Below are 20,159 nucleotides of genomic sequence, written 5' to 3'. Positions count from 1 at the left end.
TACACTATCTGGGGCACACTCATGTATCCTGACTAATAAATCATACTGCTCATCAACACACACACACACACACACACACACACACACATATACACACACATGTATGCACACACACAGCCCATCACATGTGTATACAAGCATTCACACACTACTCAGTAACACTGCCCAATAACAGACTGTCCAGAAACATTCATACATGCACGGTTCAGGTTGCCCGGTATTAGGCACATGCACACATGCACACACACATGTGCGCAATGCTCAGCACACACATAAACACACATTTACACATATACAGTCTCCTATACCTCAACATACGCTGGCACCCCACTTTTCTCAAAGCCTCCTTTCCCTTCTGCGGTTCCCTTTCTAACCCAGGAACATGCATCATTAGAGCGAGTGTCCATTTGTTCACAGGTGATTTTCGTGCCGACTCTGTGAGTTCTGGCACAGTGACCCGAAGCCTCCTTGGAGTGAGGGCAGGACAGATTCTAACCAAGGAGTCTCAGCTGGGCGTTGGAAACAAAGCCACAATAGCAGGAAACACAAGTTAGTGTTTTCACAAATCTATTTCATTTTCTGACAAGAAACTTCAATTAGTGGTCACTCAACCAAATCCAGTCACTCGGGTATTATGGTTTTGAACTTAAACTTGACACTGGTAATGAGATGTCAGTCTCTAAATTCTGAATTGCCGTGCACTTATGTACCCTCCACAGTGAGGCTACTGAGTAGGTTTCAGGAAACAGAAACAGGAAGATAATTTTGATGACTTTGGTGACCTCTTCCTGTATGATTCCTTTCCTTCTTTCTTCTGTGCCTTTTCTCTCTTTTCTTTTTATTGGTTGTGTATGTTTGTGTGTATGTTCTTGTGTGTGTATGCGTGTGTGCATGTTTGTGTGTTTGTCCTTGTGTATATATGCATGTGTGCATGCTTGTGTGTATGTGTATATATGTTCTTGTGTATGTATGCATGTGTGCATGTTTGTGTGTATGTGTATGTTCTTATGTATGTATGTGTGCGTGTGTGTTTGTGTGTATGTGTATATATGTTCTTGTGTATGTATGCATTTATGCATGCTTGTGTGTATGTGTATATATGTTCTTGTGTATATATGCGTGTGTGCATGTTTGCAAGTATGTGTGTAGGTTCTTGTGTATGTATACATGTGTACATGTTTGTGTGTTTGTGTGTATGTTCTTGTGTATATATGCGTGTGTACCTGTTTGTGTGTTTGTGTGTAGGTTCTTGTGTATGTATACATGTGTACATGTTTGTGTGTGTGTATGTTCTTGTGTATATATGCATGTGTGCATGTTTGTGTGTATGTATGCATACATATGTGCATGCTTGTGTGTATGTTCTTGTGTATGTATGCATGTGTGCATGTGTATATGCTCTTATGTATGAATACATGTGTGCATGTTTGTGTGTATGTATGTATGTCCTTGTGTATGTATACATGTGTGTATGTAGGAGCCAGAAGTCAATTTCAAGTGTCTTCCTTGATCATTAACTTTTTAATCTTATTTTTTCAAAAAGATTTAAAAATTGTGTGTGTGTGTGTATGTGTGTGTGTGCACTTGAATAGGATGCCAGGAGAGGGTGTTGGCTCCCCTGGATGTGGAGGTATAGGCAGCTTTAAGCCATCTGGCATGGGGTTCTCTGGAAGAGCTGGGCACACTTGTTAGCTGATGAGTTACCTCCTAAACCCTTCCGATTTTATTTGTTTACTGAGACTGCGTCTCTTAATGAACACAGAGCTTATCGAATCAGCTAGACTAGCTGGCCAGTTAGCTTCAGGAGCACCCCTGTCTCCCATCCCCTAGTCCAGGGGTTCCAGATGTGGACTGCCATATCTTGCTTTTGTTTGGATGCTTGGGATTGGACTTAAGGTCCTTACACTTGTGTGGCAGGCACATTACTGACCGAGCCATACCCAGAGTCCCTTTAATAGGCTCTGCACTCCTTTCTGGTCCCTGTGACCTTTCTGAGTTTAGATGAATCTCCAAAGGGATTCTGTATTCTGTGTCAGATACAGGTGTAAACACAGACCCAGGAAGGCCGCCTGTCGTTGGGGTCAGCGCTGTGACTGCTATCCTGACTGGGCGGCAGACTAGGACTTGCCTCTGTAACACAGGTTCTCTGTGGCAGGACAGGACCCTAAGCCCACTTTTGCAGGCTTCAGGGTCCAATGAATGTGACTTTCTCATGTGATTTCCTTCCCAGCACCTGTGCTATGACCCCTTTCCTCTAGGCTGCCATTTGGTTAGCAAGAATAGTGTCCGAGGAGACCAACCACTCCAGGATTCTCCAGGAGTTTGAATGCAGCAGACCTAACAAAAACAAATTTTTAGCTCTGTGCCACACAGGAGGGAGACAATGCTTGCATTTGGGTGAGAGACCCTTGATGTCCCAACTCTTATCCCCTCCTCTCCCAGCCACTGCATCTAAGTCCTCTGGAAGTGGTCTGGGCAGTGGGCCAGGTCACTTGTTAAGAAGCCAATTTGCAAAGGATTGACAGAAGTCAGGTACGTATATTATTGCTTGGAGAAGGGAACAGGGTTAGATGGTGTCCAGTTACTCTAGATGAAATAAACTGTCTGCCTTCTCATGAGCTCTGGCTCTTGAAGGTCTGTGTCTGTCTGAAACGCCATCTTTACAACGTTCCCTGATTATTTCAGACACTGTTGTGCCGAAGTGACCTTTGACCCCTGGCTTCTCAATGGGGTTACTTGTTAGCCTTGGTGCTCTTGCCAGACAATACTGTGCCCACAAGAACCAGGAAAGGCCCAGGAGGGTTAATGTAAGGACCCTGGTCCTGGTGCAGGTTTCCTGGGCTGCTGTGAAATCACCAGCAAGTGGGACATGTATTTTACCTCTCACAGTCCGAAGTAGAAATCGAGGGTGGCAGGGTAGCAGGGCTGCAGGTGTGGGAGGGTCCTTCCGGCCTCTTTACTTCAGTGGCTGCAGGCATTCTTGGCTGGTAGCTGGATCACTCCACATTGTCTCTGTTTCACAAGGACACCTACCGGTGAAAGATCTAAAAAGTCCTGATTTCGAGTGTCTTGGTTGCCGTTCTATTGCTGTGAAGAGACACCACAACCGAGGCAACTCTTAGGAAAGAAAACATTTAATTGGGGACTGGCTTACAATTCCAGAGATTCAGTCTATTATCAGCACGGTAGGGAGCGTGACAGCATGCAGACAGGTGCTGGAACAGTAGCTGAGAGCTTTATCCTGATCTGTAGGAGTGGATAGATAGATAGATAGATAGATAGATAGATAGATAGATAGATAGATAATAGATAGGACAGAGAGGACAGAGAGAAGAGAAGAGAGGAAGAGGAAGAGGAAGAGAAGGAGGAGGGAGGAAGAAAAGAAGGGAGGAGGAAGAAGAGGAGGAGGGGAAGAGGAAAAGAAGGAGGAAGAAGAGGAGGAGGGGAAGGGGAGGGGGAAGGAGGAAGAAGAGGAGAAGGGGAAGAGGAGGGGGAAGAAGAGGAGGAGGGGGAGGAGGAGGAGTGACTGAGACTGAGCCTGGGCCTGGCATGGGCTTTTGAAACCTCCAAGTCCATCCCTAGTGACACACTTCCTCCAACAAAGTCACACCTAACTATTCTAATCCTCCAATATAATAGTTATAACAATTATAATTCTCCTAATAGCACCAATCCCTGATGACTAAGCATTCAAATAGTTGAGCCCCTGGGGGTCATTTTCATTCAGATCATGTCTTAGTCAGGGTTTCTATTCCTGCATAAACATCATGACCAAGAAGCAAGTTGGGGAGGAAAGGGTTTATTCAGCTTACACTTCCACATTGCTGTTCATCACCAAATAAAGTCAGGACTGGAACTCAAGCAGGTCAGGAATCTGGAGCTGATACAGAGGCCATGGAGGGACGTTACTTACTGGCTTGCTTCCCCTGGCTTGCTCAGCTTGCTTTCTTATAGAACCCAAGACTACCAGCCAGGGATGGCACCACCCACAATGGGCTGGGTCCTTTCACCTTGATCACTAACTGAGAAAATGCCTTACAGCTGGGTCTCATGGAGGCATTTCCTCAAGGGAGGCTCCTTTGTCTGTGATAACTCCAACTTGTGTCAAGTGGACACACAACACCAGTCAGTATAGACCACCATCTCAAGTAAGTGCTTAGAGATGTGAGTGACCCACCCACCTCTGTCACGTGTTCCAGCCAATGAACCCAGCTGCTCTGCCATGCAGTCTCCACTGTGAGCTCAAATCAATCCTCCCTCCAGTTAGATATTAGGAAACACACAGTGTGGAATCAGGGGTGGGAATTGCCCTCAAATTCCTGCCCCTAGTGACTGCCTAGCTAGGATTCATCTTGTAAGGGCTTTGAAACATCCCCAAATACGTCACCAAACATTCAAACCATGAGCCAGTGGTGGGCTGCCATCAGATTTAAACCTTAATGCCAGCCCAATACCACATGCTTTTTTCTTCAGGCTCACAATTGTAAGCACAAAGTACAAAAGATACTTTTGAGGAGACTCAGTGTTTTGGAGACAGGGTCTCATGTAGCCCAGACTGGCCTCAAAACTCCCTAAGTAGTGGAGGATGAACTTGAACTTCTGATCTTCCTGTCTCCACTTCTCAAGAGCCTGGCTGACAGGTGTGGGTCACCATGCTTGGCTTATGCGGTGCTGGGGATTGAACCCAGATCTTTGTGTGCTCTCCCAGCCGAGCTACATTTCCAGCCCATGCGAGGTGCTCGTTTTTAAACACCACAAACCCCATATGTAAGAAGGAACTCTTGTAGTTCAGGCAATGTGTCCTCACGTATCTTTCTCGGTTTTGCATGTGAACCCGAGTCTCTTCACAAACAGGCAATAATCCACTCGGACAGATCCACAGCTCGGGGACTTCAGGATAATTAGTGAAGAGTGTTAACCAGCAGTGCTGCCAAAACGTTTTGCTCCAGGTCCAAGATGAGCGTCTGCGGCCAGGATGGGCCTGTTTCCTGTGGTGAATTCCCATCACGATGCTGCCGCTATTTCCTGTCCAGCTAAAGATCAGAAAGTGACAGGCTGCCTCTCGCTTCCCTGCCTGCCCAGCCTGCTGGTTTCAGCAGTAGTTTGTCATGCCAGAATGCCTAACGAGACCAGCTCCCAACACCTGTGGCCCTAATAATCACCAGAGTGGGACATTTCTGTGTGGTGCGTTCCCAAAGAATTGAAGAAGTACCTGGCACTTGGGAAATGGGTTAGCTGATAAAGCTACTTGTCTTGTGAGTTTGATCCTCAGAACTTTGGTAAAAAGCCAGGTAAATTGTTATGCACTTTTAATCCCAGAGCTGGGGAGGATCCCAGTACTCACTGGCCAGCCTGATGGTCGAGCCTATTCTGTAAGCTCCAGGACAGTCAGAGACAATCAGAAAATAAGGTGAATGGTATCTGAAAAATACACCTGAGGCTGTCCTGTGGCCTCCACATGCATATGCATGCACACATACACACATATAAACACACACAAATATGTTGTTGTAAAAATATAAAAATAATAAAGAGTAACGGTGTCTTTTACCCCGCTAGCTTTGTACCGCGGTGCCCCAAGATATCTGCTTTGGCACCTGGGGCTGGAGGACTGACCTGGCACCACCTCACCCACTACACCACTCAGGATGGAATCTTACTCCTCAGAGCCTGCTGAGAGAGTGGACAGGAGAAAACGATGCCTGGATTTGGGGGTGAAGCCAACTTGCTTGCCCACTCTGCAGAATGGCGGTCCTGGACATGTCTCAGCTGTCCATGATGTACCCATCTTTCTTGTTTCTCCCTTCCCAGCTCTGCAGGAACCTAACTGAGAGACAATTGCAATTGATATGGTGGCCTAGAGCCATGCGGATGGTCCGGTAGGTGGTGAGAGGGGTAGTTTTACTATGCTCCTGCTCTTGTGACATTGTCCCTTTGGTCCTTGTGACATTACTATCCTTTCCCATTGTGTTTTGAAGCCTCCCCCCCCCATATAAAAATTGATTTATTAGGCTCTTTATGTGATGCAGATATTGGTTTTCTTTGTTTGTATGATGTTTTTGGATGACTGTAAGCTCTCAACAGTTTGGCAGTTACTGTCAGCAACAGTTTCTTCACATAGCGAACTCTTTTCCCTCTGCTTTGGAGAAGGGATTCATTTCCATGTCGTTCCTTGAAAAATTTTAGCCGCAGAGTTTTACCCTTAGGCCTGTAATTCATGAGAGTGTTTTTGCTGTGTGGGAGCCTGCACTTGCCAACGGGGTCTTGGTAGTGGGATGCGGCCCTGCCTACCTCCTGCATATGGCTTTTGCGTGTGGGCACAACTCAAAGGTTTCCAAAAGCTCAGAGAATTTACTGCTTCACATGTGCAAGGAGGTGAGGGAGGTGTGAGGGTGTGGCCAGAGAGGCTCTGGCCATCCGCCGAGCCTGACTCTCTTGGCCGTTTCACGATCCTCCCTGGATCTGTTCATCTGTCTAGAGTGGATGTTGAATTGTCCTTGTTTGTTACTCAGAGTGCCACTAGTCCTTAGGGCCTTTCTTGTGCAAATCGGAAGCTCAGCCTTCTGTGTTCTGCAAAAAATTAATGTTACAGATTGGCCAGAGGAGAATTGACATCCTTCTGCTTCCCGGATCATGGATAAAGATAGTCTTCTTGTCGCACCGTTCGATAATGCTTCTCAGAAAGTTTCAGAAATCTGTCCAGGGTCATCTGGCCTGGAGTAGATGTACTTCTAAATCTCATCTGTGTTAAAATGTTATTGTAAGTGGTTTCTTTTAGAATGGTCATTTTGTAGTGGCTTATGTAGAAAAAATTGATTTTGTTTCATTGATTTTGTCTTCTGCAGTCTTGCTTAACTTTCTTATTAATTCCTGCACTTTATCTATAGATAATTTGATCTTATCATCTATGAATAGACAGTTTATCATCTGTTTCCCTTTTAATCTCTTTTCCCTTATTTGTAGGCAGGCATCTGGTGCCCAGTGGTTGGGGCTGATGGAAACCAGAGTCTTTGCTTTTATTTCCCTACCAAGGACACTTTCTGGGTGACTTCCTTTTCCCCACTTTTCCTTCCTTTTTCCTTTCCTTCTCTTTCCTGCACTTCCTTTCCCTTTCTATCCTTCCCTTCCTCTCTTTCCCCCCTCTTTCTCCCTCCCTCCCTGCCTTCCTTCTTCTTTCCTTCCCTTCTCTTTCCTTCACTTCCTTTCACTTTCCTTCCTCTCCTTCCCTCCCTCTTTCCCTTCCTTCCCTCCCTCCTTTCCTCCTTCCCTCCCTCCCTCCCTCCCTTCCTTCCTTCCTTCCTTCCTTCCTTCCTTCCTTCCTCCCTTCTTTCCTTCTCTTTCCTGCTAGGCAAATGCCCTATCTCAGCATCGTATCCACAGCCTTTCTTAAGTTCCCTTGGCAGACTCTTTAGGAAGCCCCCAGCCCCCTTTTCAGGTCACCCTGCTTGGTGTCTGCTGGGCTTTATCCCCTTGCTTCTGTAGTATTTTACAGGCTCTGTGTGCTTCATCTTGGCCAGTGTGCGTCACTGTTGTGGCCTCTGGCTCCTTTCCCCTGCAATGATGTTTCTTTATCTTCCCTTCTTGGGTCCTTGTGAGTGTCTGTTGGGAGCCCACGGTGGTGAGCTCTCAGTCCAGGATTGCTTTTCCTCCTTCACATCCTGGCAGTCACCCTGCCATCTGACTCAGGATTCTAGGCATGGCTGTTTTATCTTGGTTCGCTGAAGCCTGTTCATGGGGTCCAGGATCCTGTGGGGCTGCTGAGGACTCCTGGGGTCATCGGCTGTCCTGACTGGCACCATGGGCTTGCTGTTATGGGATTGGTGGATTCCTCTATTCGTCCTACTTCTGACTTACACAACTCTTCAAATATGTAGGCTGAGCCTTATGAAAGAAGACACATCCTCGGCCTGTCTCTTGGATATCTCCAGTGCATGTCCTCTTTCCTCTTGTGAAGCTTGGCTAGCATCCTCTAGTCTGTCATTCACCCTGCACTGATGCTTACTCTGCCTCTCCATCCACTCATTTGCCGTAGCTGTGTCCACATTAGTGACAAACATCTACTGTCTTCTAATTTTTATGTCTAGATTTTTGTTCTATTGATTCGACTTACACACATTTCACATTGGTTAGGATCTTCTTTACTGCTTTCTGTTTTATATACTGCTATATACACTGTCTTAGTCAGGGTTTCTATTCCTGCACAAACATCATGGCCAAGAAGCAAGTTGGGGAGGAAAGGGTTTATTCAGCTCACACTTCCACACTGCTGTTCATCACCAAAGGAAGTCAGGACAGGAACTCACACAGGGCAGGAACCTGGAGGCAGGAGCTGATGCAGATGCCATGGAGGGTGCTGTTTACTGGTTTGCTTCCCATGGCTTGTTCAACCCAGAACCACCAGCCCAAGGATAGAACCACCCACAATGGGCTGGGCCTCCCCCATTGATCACCAATTGAGAAAATGCCTTACAGATGAATTTTATGGAGGGAGGCATTTCCTCAATAGAGGCTGCTTCCTCTCTGATGACTCCAGTCAAGTTGGCACACAAAACCAGCTGTATATACATTTTCAAGTTGGACATTAAAAAAAATAAACATTTTTGAGTCCATTTTGTATTATTATAACCAAAGACCCAAGGTAGAACACTTTATGAAGGAAGGAGGATTATTTCACTACGGAAGCCCAGGGGCATGGTGCCGGTGCTAGCATTGGGGAGTACAGATGAGGAGAGTAAGCTACCCATGAAGAGCTGAGGGGCAGAACCAAACCCTTCCTTATAATCCGTTCTTAAGAGAGCTAAACCAGCCTCACGGAACTTCATTGGTTCTTCCTGAGGCTCATAATCTGACTAGATTATCTTCTTCCACCAGGTTCCACCCTTTGGAGGCCTCCCTGCCTCAACACCACCATACTGGGAGCCAAGCCTCTGGCACTTGTACCCTAAGGAAACACATTCGAAGCACAGCATGCCCATGGCTCAAAATCCATTCTAGTCCCCGAAGCCTGGTGTCGATCTGTGTACTGGGGTGCTATCCGCCGGGATCTGCTGGGCTCTGGCCTGGCAGGAGTGGCCAAAGAGTTGCAGATCTCCAAGGGGGAGCTGGAGCAAGGTGAGGCTTTTCCATGATGGTTGCTGTCCCAGAGTGGTGGCAGGTGATACAGGTCACAGCAGGTGGCTAGGAACCAAAGTGGGGACCACCAGGCAGGAAGTGGCTGCGGTAGGCCTGAGCAGCTTTTGACAGCTTTGTAAGAGAATAATCTTCCTTTTGGGGGTTACAGCTTAATAAAACGGGCACTCAGACGGCCTTTGGTGAAATAACTCGTGCATTTTACTCCTTGTGGACAGGGTCTTATATACATTTTGGGGTGGGTTGAAGTCTAAAGGCAGATGATTTCTAGTGGGTTGGTCTGAGACATTAGGGATGCCTCATCTGCATGTCGAGGGGCTTTGGGTCTTGTCCCTACATGACTGATTGTCACAGTCCTCTCCATGGGGTGTCATGGTCATGTGTTCCAGGACAGGAACCTGGTCAGCAGTAGATTTAAATGCCTACTGTTCTCAATCATGAGTATCTCAGGGGTTTCTGAATCTGCTCAACCTTTCCAGGTTTTCTGTCTGGTAGCATGGTCCACTATCCTACAGCCTGGGGTCTGCTTCTGGTAGATATTTATTTATTTATTTATTTATTTGTCATATCTTGTTCCCTAGGGTCTGATCCACTTTTTTTCCCCTTTGATTATTAATTTTTCTCTGTCAAAAATTAATTTATAGTTTGGTAATTTTGTATATGTATGTGTGATGGTTTGTATATGCTCGGTCAGAGTGGCAGTATTAGAAGGTGTGGCCTTGTTGGAGTAGGTGTGTCATGGTGGGCGTGGGTTTTAAGACCCTCATCCTTGCTGCCTGGAGGGCAGTATTCTGCTAGCAGCCTTCAGATGGAGATGTAGAACTCTCAGCTCCTCCTGCACCATGCCTGCCTGGATCTGCCATGCTCCCACCTTGATGATGATGGACTGAACCTCTAAACCTGTAAACCAGCCCCAATTAAATGGTGTTCTTTATAAGAGTTGCCGTGGTCAGGGTGTCTGTTCAGAGCTGTAACCCTAACTAAGACATTATGTAAACTATTTTGATCATATCCACTATCTTTGCTTGTTGGCCTTCTGCTCCTGTTGAGCATAGAGGAGGGCCTTCGAGAATGTAGGAAATGAAGGAGGGGGGGGAGTGCATCTGTCTGGACATGTGCTTCCTTCTCCTGGGGAGTGGCAGTAGCTTTGTTACATTCCTGGGACTTGGTAGGTAGGGAGGACACTCCAGGGGCTTTGGGTCTCCACCCGTACAGACTTTGGTTCCCTTGATACAGATTCACCTTCACTTCATACGATTCTCTCTCTCTCTCTCCCCCCTCCCCCTCCCTCTTCCCCTTTCTCCCTCTCCCCTCCCCCTCCCCCTCCCTCTTCCTTCTCCCTCTCCCTCTCTTCCCCTTCCCCTCCCTCTCCCCTCCCCCTCCCCTCTTCCTCCCCCTCTCCCTCTCCCTCTCTCCCCTTCCCATTCCTCAGAGTTGTGGTTTAGATACGAAGGCACAAATGTTGAAGGCTCCAGCCCCAGCTGGGAGATCCAACATTTAGAGGTGACGGTGCTACAAGGACCTGTCCTTATGAATGGCTTAACCACCTGATGGCTTTTCCAGTTGATAGAATTACTGAGAGATGAAGCCCCATTGGAGGGCATGGAAAGATATACTTTGCTCTCAGTTACTTTATGTATCTCTACTTCCTGGCCACCACGAAGCTTGGTTCTGCCCTGTTTACCAGTCATGTTGTAACTCATCGAGGCCATGAAACACAGAACTAGGGACCTTGAATGCTCTGAAACCATCAGCCACAGCTAACAAAACATCTGAATGATGCCCCCTTCCCTGAGACCCCTGTCCATTCTTCATCTGAATGGGGTATTTGGTCAATGGCTATCTTTGGGAAGGGAAGCCCATCACAACGGTTTCCCAAGACACGCTGCCCCAATCCATGATGCCCTGTGGTATTTCTGCCTCTTCGGTCTTCACTAAGCTCAGGCAAGTGCTGAGTAGACCTCCTACTGAGTGGCACCAAGGTCAGTCGTGGAGATCCCAGCTCCTATTGCATCCCTGAGGCTTAGAGTTCTAAATGTCCTAAAGAGCTCATGTGGAAACGACCCTGCACCACTTTCTAATCTATGTTCTCCCTCCCCACTTGTTGAGCCCTGAGTTACTTTGAGTTGACTTCAGCCAGACACCAGGAATGAGGGCCATGGGGCCACTTGAGAGAGAATACTGTTCAGCTGCAATGTGTGGCTCTATCAGTATGGAAAGAAGGATGTCAGGAGGAAAAGGTAATTCCTGATCTGGAACCATCTACTCCATGACCAAGAGACAGCCAGTCTCTGAGTCTCTCTGAAGATACGTGCACAGTTGCTGGCCACCTGTCAGTCATCACTCAAGCATCAGGGAGAAGGAAAGGACAAAGTGGGTGTTATGATTGGCCCTTTCAACTTGACATAACATAGGCTTACCTGGGAAAAAGAGTCCTAAAGAAGAATTGGGTTGGTTCATGGACGTGTTTGTGGTGGGGGGTTGCCTTAATTAAATAAACAGATGTAGGAAGAACTGTCCACCATAGCAAGGGAAAGGTATCACCCACAGTTAGTTTTAATTGCCAACTTAACAACAATCTAGATTTATTTGAGAAGAGAGTCTCAATGAGGGCCATAGTCCACTGTGGGTGGCACCATTCCCTTGGCTTGGGTTTGGAACTATGTAAGGGTGGGGAAATGAAGCTGAGCACTAGCAATCATGAATGCATTGATTGTCTCTGCTCTTAGTGGTAAATTTGTTGTTGTCTCAAGCTCCTGTTAACATGTGTGACTTTCCCAGAGTGATGGACCTTGAGTTGCGAGCTAAAATATATTCTTGTTCTCTATGTTGCTTTTTGTCGGGATATTTTATCATAGCAACAGAAACAAAGCCAGAATGATGCCTCCAGAACAATGTCCAACAAAGCTCGGGCTCCTCTTCTCCCCATTCAGGCTGCTCATTTGCCTTTTTGTCCAGGACCCAGTTAGTCTGACTTTTGAGACTGCCTGAGCCTCACTTTCCTGTACCTGGATCTCTGGACATAGCTCAGTCATCTTGGCTGACCTTCTAGGCCCTGTGGACTCTGCACTCCTGCCCAGTTCCTGTGTAGCTCAGTGTAGCCTCGTCTGCCTCAGAGCTCTAATCCATCACTTCTTTGCAGCCTCCGAGTGTAGGTGACAAGCAGGCAGGCAGGGAGCACATGGGGCCATCCTGGGCTCTTCCTAGAATGTCCCACCTTGCAGGCTGGATTTCTGCCATTGAGTCCATTGAGTCAAGGAGGGGCTGCTGATGGCTCCCAGCACACTTCTGATATTGAACTAGCTGTGACACCATAGAGGGAACCAGAGACATGTACCTTTGGGTTTTTACTGTCGTGTTAGCAAAACCAGCCATTCCAACTGCAAAATAACAGGAACACCTCAGGGGTAGGACGAAGTGGGATCTGAAGGACAGGGCCCTCTTCTGGGACCTCCTCCCTCGTGACTGCTAATTTTAACATCACATTCACATCCAACAAAGACGATGGCAGCTTGTGCAGCCTTGACTGCAGAGGAGTGTTTTAAAGGGAGCAGCTTCCCTGGCCGTCCTCCTTTCTGGATCGCTGGTTTCCTCATCACCAGTGCTAACAGGCTGGTGCTGCCACGTCAGGCTCAATACATCACCGTTTAATCAGACGTGGCAGCTGCCGGGCAGCCAAGCCCAGTGACAGCTTGCAGCTGAAAAGGCTCTGATCCGACCAAAACATCTTAATGCTGCAAATGAGCCTCGGGCTGAGTCCACCTCAAATAGAAAGTCTGATGATAGGTTCCATCCTCCATGGACCCCTGATGGTGCCTCTCTGTGTCCCAGAGACCACCACCTGGAGGTTAGATGCTTCTGCATGAGGCACAAAAAAACAGATGTGTGTGTGTGTGTGTGTGTGTGTGAGACCATGAAGCCCATGTCTTCACTGAATTTGGGGGAGAGAGGAGGGCACTGCTGCATGCCAGAGTTCTTGTCTGGAGATGAAAGCATAGACACAGGGGGAGGGTCAGGACACCCATTCTGTCTTTGCTCCTGATTCATTTTCTATGGTCTAGCCCCTTCCCCAAAGCTGGACTCAGTTTCAGACATCTTACTTAGAGTCCCGACCCTTTATCAGCAGCCCTGTGACTCAGGGACTCCTGGTTATTGTCGCAATCTGGAAACATTATTATTTGTCTTGACTCTTTGTGGGAAACTGCTCAACTGAGGACTCCCTGGCTGAGGCCTTACTTGAGTTTTGGATAAGCATTTGTGGCAGGCAGAAGCCTCTGGCCCCATGAAGTTTCTTTCTGGTGCTTCTGGGGGACCTTGGAGGTCTCGCTGTGAGGCCTGCTGGATTAGCTGGGGCATGGCAGTTTCAGGCAAAGATATCTCGATCATACACACCCAGTCTCTCCGGCTCCCTCAATGCACCATACACTCCAAACCTCCTATTCTTTTCTTTCCATAACCCACTGGATCTAATCAGCCCTGCTGTAAAGTGACTGGGTAAGGAGAATTCCACGGAGCGTTAGGTAACCTTCCAGTGGACACATTAGCAAGGAAAAGTGAGCTGTACTAGTTATCAGAGGGGTGGCTCTCCTAATCCCCTCTCCTAGCCACGCTGGAAATTTGGCTGGCTTGGTCTTGCGCAGGTCACCGCAGATGCTGATATTCACGTTCATGAGCGTGGCAGCCGCGTTGAGCCCCGAGGACATCATTTCAAAGCATCCCTCCCCCTCGTACCCCTCCTACGTTTGCATCCCTTTTGCTTCCTCTTCCACAGCGTTCCCTGAGCCTTGTGGGGGAGGGTTGATATTGATGTCTCATTTATCTCGAAGTGCTCGCAGACATTTATCCTTAGCGCCTTGAACAGTTATGAGTCTCGATATTAGCCATGACCCAGTGCAGGAAGTTTCTCCTACGAAGGCTGAGAGAAGTATAAGTCCATGGATTTCAGCATGAGTGTTTAGGAGGCAGCTCTGAAATATGGCCAATTAGCAGAAGGACAGTGGGACAGGCTGTGCATTACCCTATCCATACTATGTAGGTACAGTCCATTTGAGAAGGCTCTGGGCTTCTGGCCTTCAGCTGGTTATAAAAATCCCAGTGCATACAGGCCTCTGAATTGGGAGCCTCTTCCACAGTCAGTAGAGTAGTCGGTGTGCACCCTGATGGGAGAGCCACAAAGTAAAAACTACTCACGGGCAGAGTTCCCGTGGTTTTAGCCCTGAGACTCCCTTCTTCCCTGCACGTTCCCGAACCAGCCAGCCTCCTGCTCATGTAGCAGCCGGCTCCCAGCTGCATGGGTTGTTTGGTGTGGTTTTCTCCTACTGAGGCCGGTGCGGGATTTTGTCTGGGGTTGCAGTGTTTGTCACGTCTGTGTGGGGTGTTGGCAGAGTGGCCGGGCAATGTCATTGTATGCAGGCCTAATGAGGGCTCCCGATTTTGTTTTCTGTGCTGTTTTGAAGGATTTGATTTGAAAGACAGAACCAAATGAACTGGAAATACTGGGTTGTACTTGAAGTAAAAATGTCCTGACAATGGCGTCACGTGTTTGAACAGACCCCCCTCTGGGAATTCAGGGCTGTGACACTCAGCACTGACCGACCACACAGAGAGTTTTGCTAGTAACAAACCATCGCTCAGAGGTGGATTGGCCCAAGCACTGAGAATGTCACCAAGGTCCCAAAATGTGATGGGGCTTATCTCTGTCAAGTCTCTTCTGGGTGGGCCTGACCCCAGTTTTCCTCCCATGATCATGGGGACCACCTACATGACTGTTCCTGGTGGTATAGGTCATGCTCCAGGTAAGGTAAAGAGGGCCTTGATCAGGCTGGGGAACAGCTTAGTGCCAGAGCATGTGTGCAGCTCTGAGTTCTATAGTCCTGAGTCCTATCCAGCATGGAGGAGGCTTGAATGGGTAAGGAACTTGTTCCACTTGGGGAGAGAAAGGTAAATGCCTTGTGGGTGAAAGGTAAATGCTGCCAGGCCATGGTGGGCCCTGGGGTTCCAGGATGTGGTCCTTCCTGGTCACTGCCTTGCAAAACTTGAATGTTCATTTTAATGAGACTGTGGGCTCAGCTTGTGTCATCAAACGACGGAGAACCACAGCATTGGATTTGAAAGCCCTATTGTTCTCCCAATAGGTCCTATTGTCCTTTCCAATGTGGATGTCTGAGCTGATGGCTGGTACCTGGCAGCTCTTCCGGGTCAGGGAAGTGATACTCATTAAGTCCTGGTTTCCTTCCTCTTCCTATAGTGAGCTAGTCTGGGTGGTTTGTGAGCTGTTTCTTGGCTGTTTGGTGATTTAAATCCACACCAGGGCCCTCGGCGGTTTTCAGTTTCCTCTCCAGGCCTTTTGAATCCCAAGCCTGGGCTGGAGCTAGCAGAGTTCTGTGGTAAGCCAGTGTAGACAGGGTGCTTGGTATAGGAATGCCACTGGAGCAGGTCTTTGGGAAGCTGCATCTGAGGCTCATGGCCTCTGTGGGTGGTAATGCTTCCTGAGACAACTGTCCCAGCTGGGCTCAGTGCCAGGTCTCAGCCCCTTGGCGACCTATAGTGTTAACGTTTAGGTTTAGGGTACACTAAGTCCCCTTGACTGAGACTAGGTGTCCACACCAGGTTAGGGACCAGCTCCTGAATGACAGCAGCTAGGCAGAGTCTACAGTCCAGGTCCACACGGTCACCTCACCTGTCGCCTCTACCTGGAGCACAGAGTGCCCATTCTGGGGTTAGCCTAGGGTTTCCCATGGTCACACCTGGGCCATCTTCCTGGTGTGGGTCCCCGGGCTGTTTTTAGTTCTGAGCTAACTTGGAGTATCAGGCCAGCCACAAAGCTGATGGATGTGGCTTGTCCAAGCTGAGCAATGCAAGGCTCAGAGAGTTCCGTCTCTGAACATAGGTCCCCGAGTGTCTCCAGCACTTCCTCAAACGGCTCGTGCTGGAGGGATTTGTCGCCTCCTTCCTACATAAGAATGTGTGAAGGGAGACTACCCCAGGACATGGGAGGTTGAGTGGCCTGTCTTCTGAGGCCCACAGTAGAGCCCGTGTGAAAGAAGAATCAGAGGGGCCTGCTTTAGCCTCAGGGCTCAGACCTGTCCTGGGGCCTCAGTGTGGGAAAAGTAGTTCTGGGCCCACAGGCTGTGGAGGCCCTAGTCTAGGGTCACCATTGCTGTCTAACTTAGAGAAGTCGGCATTTCTCAAAAGAGCCTGAACGTTCCACTTTCAAGGTTTCTGGTCATTTAACCCCATAGGTAAAAGATGTTCATGACTCTTTCCCCATCCTGATGGCCCAGAGCATCCCTGGGTGCTGTTATCCTAAGCTGTGTGCACACCCAGGGGAGGGAGATGGTGGAAACCTTGCTCCATCCCAGCGTTCCAACAGTCAGAATGCAGACAGTGGACAGTAGACAGTAAAGAGGATGGAGGGTGGGCGTAGAAGATCCAGGGCCACAGGCCTCCCTGCTGGAACCTGTCATCCAGTGGTGCAGTCTTCCCCTGGTGGCTGACTGTTTAAGTAAGGTGGGAAGGACTCCTGGTACCCACAGCTAACCAAGGTTGGCCACTCTGAGGGTCATCTGGAGCTGCTCTGGCGCCTCCTGGATTCTCTGTGGACTGCAGTCCAACTGTTATGCCTAGAGTTCACTTTCCACTGTCCCTGGAAAAAGAGTTAGGCACTGTCTGGGGTGCCAGCCTTGGGGGTCTTGGGGTGACCAGCTGAAGGGACAGCTCAGTGTCCCCGAATGAGGAGCAGGCTCCTTTTGTCATGGTGCCCAATTAAGTGAGATTGCTTTTCCTGCTTCCTACTTAAAAGTTCCCATGTGGACGCAAAGATTGTCAGCTCAGCATTCTCCCAGGATGGTAGCAATGGTTTCTGTCACTTCTGCTCCAGGGTTTTAAATTAAGCTGGCTAGGATAAGGGCCTCTGCTCATTTATCCAGCCTGGGCTCTTCCTGGGACCCGAGCCTCCTAATGAACGCTGGAGCTGACTTGGCAATTTCTTCCTACCTGTGGCTTAACAATGATCTTATCCTGTTGCCGGGCAGCACTCTGCCCGTAGACTCTGGCCTGCAGCCAGCACTGCAGGTGCTGCCTGGTGTCGTCCACCCAAAGATCTGTCACAGCCCTAGCCTCAGTACCCGAGAGTGTGATCTTACTGGAAATTGGCACAGGTGTCATCAAGCTAAGGATCTTGGGACGAGGTCAGTCTGGATTAGGAGGTCCTGAGTCTAACACTTAGGGATGTAGAGCATAGGAAGAGGCTACATGGAGATGGAACCCAATGGACAAAAGAGGGTTGTCCCAGAGCCCTCAAAAAGGGCATAGCTCTCCCCACATCTCCGCTCCAGTTTTCTGGCCTCCATACTAGGAGGGTGAGCTTTTGCAACTCAACGCACTCAGCCGATGTCACTGTGGCCCCAGGACTTGCAGCCAGACTGGCTCATCTCTTGAGGGTACATATTGATTCATGGCAGGGACACACCCATCAACACACTTTGGGAGGGTCCTCCTTCCGGCTTCTGCCTGCTGCTATGCTCACCAACTTCTGGTCACTTGGAGGAAGGGCAGGCTAGTTGAGTGAACAGCAGGCCCTGCAGAGGTCTTCAGCCAATGCCAGGAAGCCTGGGAGTACTGGCCAGGCTGGGCGTCACATATGTTCTTCCACACAATTGATGACTTGGCAAGTGTTAATCACACCCTCATTTGCTCAAATGGCTATAATTTGGGACATTTTACTTATTTAGATCATTCCACTTAAAATACCAGGGCTTCTAATTTTTTGAGAAGAGTTCACGGACATGACATGCTTTGAAAATAGCTTCCTAGAGTCTGATCTTTCCAGGACTTTTTTTTTTTTTTTTTACGGTTTAAGCCAGCAGGCATGGCATTCAGGGCACAAGGAGCTGTTTGCAATTGTAATTATAATATGCTTCCCTTTGTTATTAACCAGAAAATGAAAACCCAGAAAAATATAAAAATGGCCAGATAAGAAATCCAATGTGTCCGTCTCTGGTCTTTCCTTCCCGCTCTCTTTTAAAACAAGTGTTCCCCCCCCCCCCCCCCGCATACCTCTTCCTCCTTCTCTTCCCAGTGTCTCTGGTTCCCTCCCCAGGAGTGTTCACACTGTGCATATGTGGCCAACGCTGGTCAGCCCATCCTCGTGTGAATGCTGTTTAACTATCTGTAACAGGTGGCGGGCTGTTTCAAGGTCTCCGGAGACATGGGACACGGGTCTAGCTTGACCCATGTGGTTTGTCATGACGCAATATAAACACTTCAGTGTAGCCCCCTTTCTGTTCACTAGTGGATAGTTCTCTGTGCTTCTCGGTCGCACAAAGGTTAGAACAGCGGTTCTCAACCTTCCTAATGGGGCAGTTCCTCAGGTTGTGGTGTCCCCCAACCATACAATTACTTTTGTTGCTACTTCATAGCAGCCATTTCGCTACTGTTACGTAGACTGCAATGTAAATATCTGTGTCTTCCAATGGTCTTAGGTGACCCCTGTGAAAGAGTCATCCGACCCCCATCCCCCATCATGGGGCCTTGGCCACAGGTAGAAAACCACTGAGCTCAAGTGTCAGTCCCTGAGATCTCACCTGTAAGGTTTCTGTGGGCAGGGTCTTGGCTGTCACAGTGTCTATAGGTCCTGTCGAAATGCAGGTTCTAATGGAGCAAAGCTGGTGACAGGGGACAGAGGGGTAGGAGTCCGTCAGAGTGGGGAGGTGTAGCAGCAGGCAAGCGCTGAGACCAGAACAGGAAGCTGAGCGTTTATATCCTCAACTGTTAGAGTGGAGCAAGAGAACAGACTGGAAATGGTACAAAGGTTTAAACGCTCAGAGCCTAGGTGACCTCCAGTGCGCTGTGTTTCCTCTACCGAGACCACGCCTCCCAAACTTCCCCAAACAACACTAACAACTGTGGGGTGTTTTGATGCTTGAGCCTATGGGGGAACGTTCTCACCCAAATCAACCTAGGGTGGTTTCTTTCTGGATGGTTCTCCCAGTGAGTGGGTGTGAAACGCTCTTCTGCCTTGTCCTGTTAAGGGGATGATACTCCTTCCCTTCTCTGTCTGAAACTCAGTAACCTGCGTTGCAGGTCTGATGGTGTCCCGTGCTGTCCCCGGGACAAACCCACCTTGGCCGTGATAGACTCTGATAATGAAAAGTCGACCTTAAATAGTTACGTGTATTTGTGGCTACTTAGCGTGCCAGCGATCAGTCTAGCTACTTTCTCAGCTCTTTGTTGTTGCCAGAGTCTTTCAAAATGTCCCTTCATGGCTTTTGCATGGCTAACACCTTTACCTCTGGCTTGTTTTAATATTGGCTTTTAAGTCTTTGATGTTAGAATATTGCCCCTATTCCATGCATCCACTGGTCCTGGTATGACAATGAATACGGCTACAGCAACAGGGTGGTGGACCTCATGGCCTACATGGCCTCCAAGGAGTAAGAAACCCTGGACCACCCACTCCAGCCCAGCAAGGACACTGAGAGCAAGAGAGTGGCCCTCAGTTACTAAGGAGTCCCCATCCCAACTCAGCCCCCAACACTGAGCATCTCCCTCACAATTCCATCCCGGACCCCCATAACAACAGGAGGGGCCTAGGGAGCCCTCCCTTCTCTCTTGAATACCATCCATAAAGTTTGCTGCACCTCCCCCCCTAAAATAATATTGCCCTTCACATAGTCTGCATTGGGTTCATACTTAGTTACCTTGGTTGCAGAGTGTTGAATTTCTTGCATTTGTATGTAAAAATTTCTCAGCAAAATTTGGAGGCCCTTGGTTATTGGGTGTGGGTCTGTCCATGCCTCTCTCTGCTTTCTCTGGCGTTCTAGGGTCTGTTAAATCCCTGAATACTGTTTCACAGAACTCTCCAGCCCTGCTGTCGTCGTCGTCGTCATCATCATCATCATATCATCATCACCACCATCATCACCACTATTCAGTTCTTCCCTCTCTTCTTTCCGATGAGCTGGACTCAGGTTCATGATTCTTTTCCTTGGCCTCCTCCAAACTCCAGAGAGGCTGTCTGGAATAGTCCT

General features: G+C 48.5%; 2 long non-coding RNA genes across 5 annotated transcripts in view; one reads left to right on the top strand and one right to left on the bottom strand.

Moving 5' to 3' along the window:
* The window catches only part of LOC120093707 (uncharacterized), a 17,812-nt gene extending 8,492 nt beyond the window's left edge, over nucleotides 1–9,320 (top strand). The window contains exons 1-4 of one of the 4 annotated variants that reach the window (XR_005487293.2): nucleotides 934–2,532; nucleotides 4,855–5,184; nucleotides 5,560–5,879; nucleotides 8,872–9,320. This is a non-coding gene — a long non-coding RNA (uncharacterized LOC120093707). Of the gene's footprint in view, nucleotides 1–933; nucleotides 2,533–4,854; nucleotides 5,880–8,871 lie in introns of those variants that run through there. The other 3 variants (XR_005487295.2, XR_005487294.2, XR_010053467.1) reach the window with 3 other exon arrangements.
* Nucleotides 934–20,159, bottom strand: LOC120093708 (uncharacterized). Its single transcript, XR_005487297.2, has 3 exons — nucleotides 19,830–20,159; nucleotides 18,714–18,794; nucleotides 934–3,087 (listed from the first exon to the last, which is right to left on the bottom strand). It is a non-coding gene; the product is annotated as an uncharacterized LOC120093708 (long non-coding RNA).

Source organism: Rattus norvegicus, chromosome 7, assembly GCF_036323735.1.
Source record: "Rattus norvegicus strain BN/NHsdMcwi chromosome 7, GRCr8, whole genome shotgun sequence".
NCBI classification, from domain to species: domain Eukaryota; kingdom Metazoa; phylum Chordata; class Mammalia; order Rodentia; family Muridae; genus Rattus; species Rattus norvegicus.
This window is presented reverse-complemented; position numbering and strand designations above follow the sequence as displayed.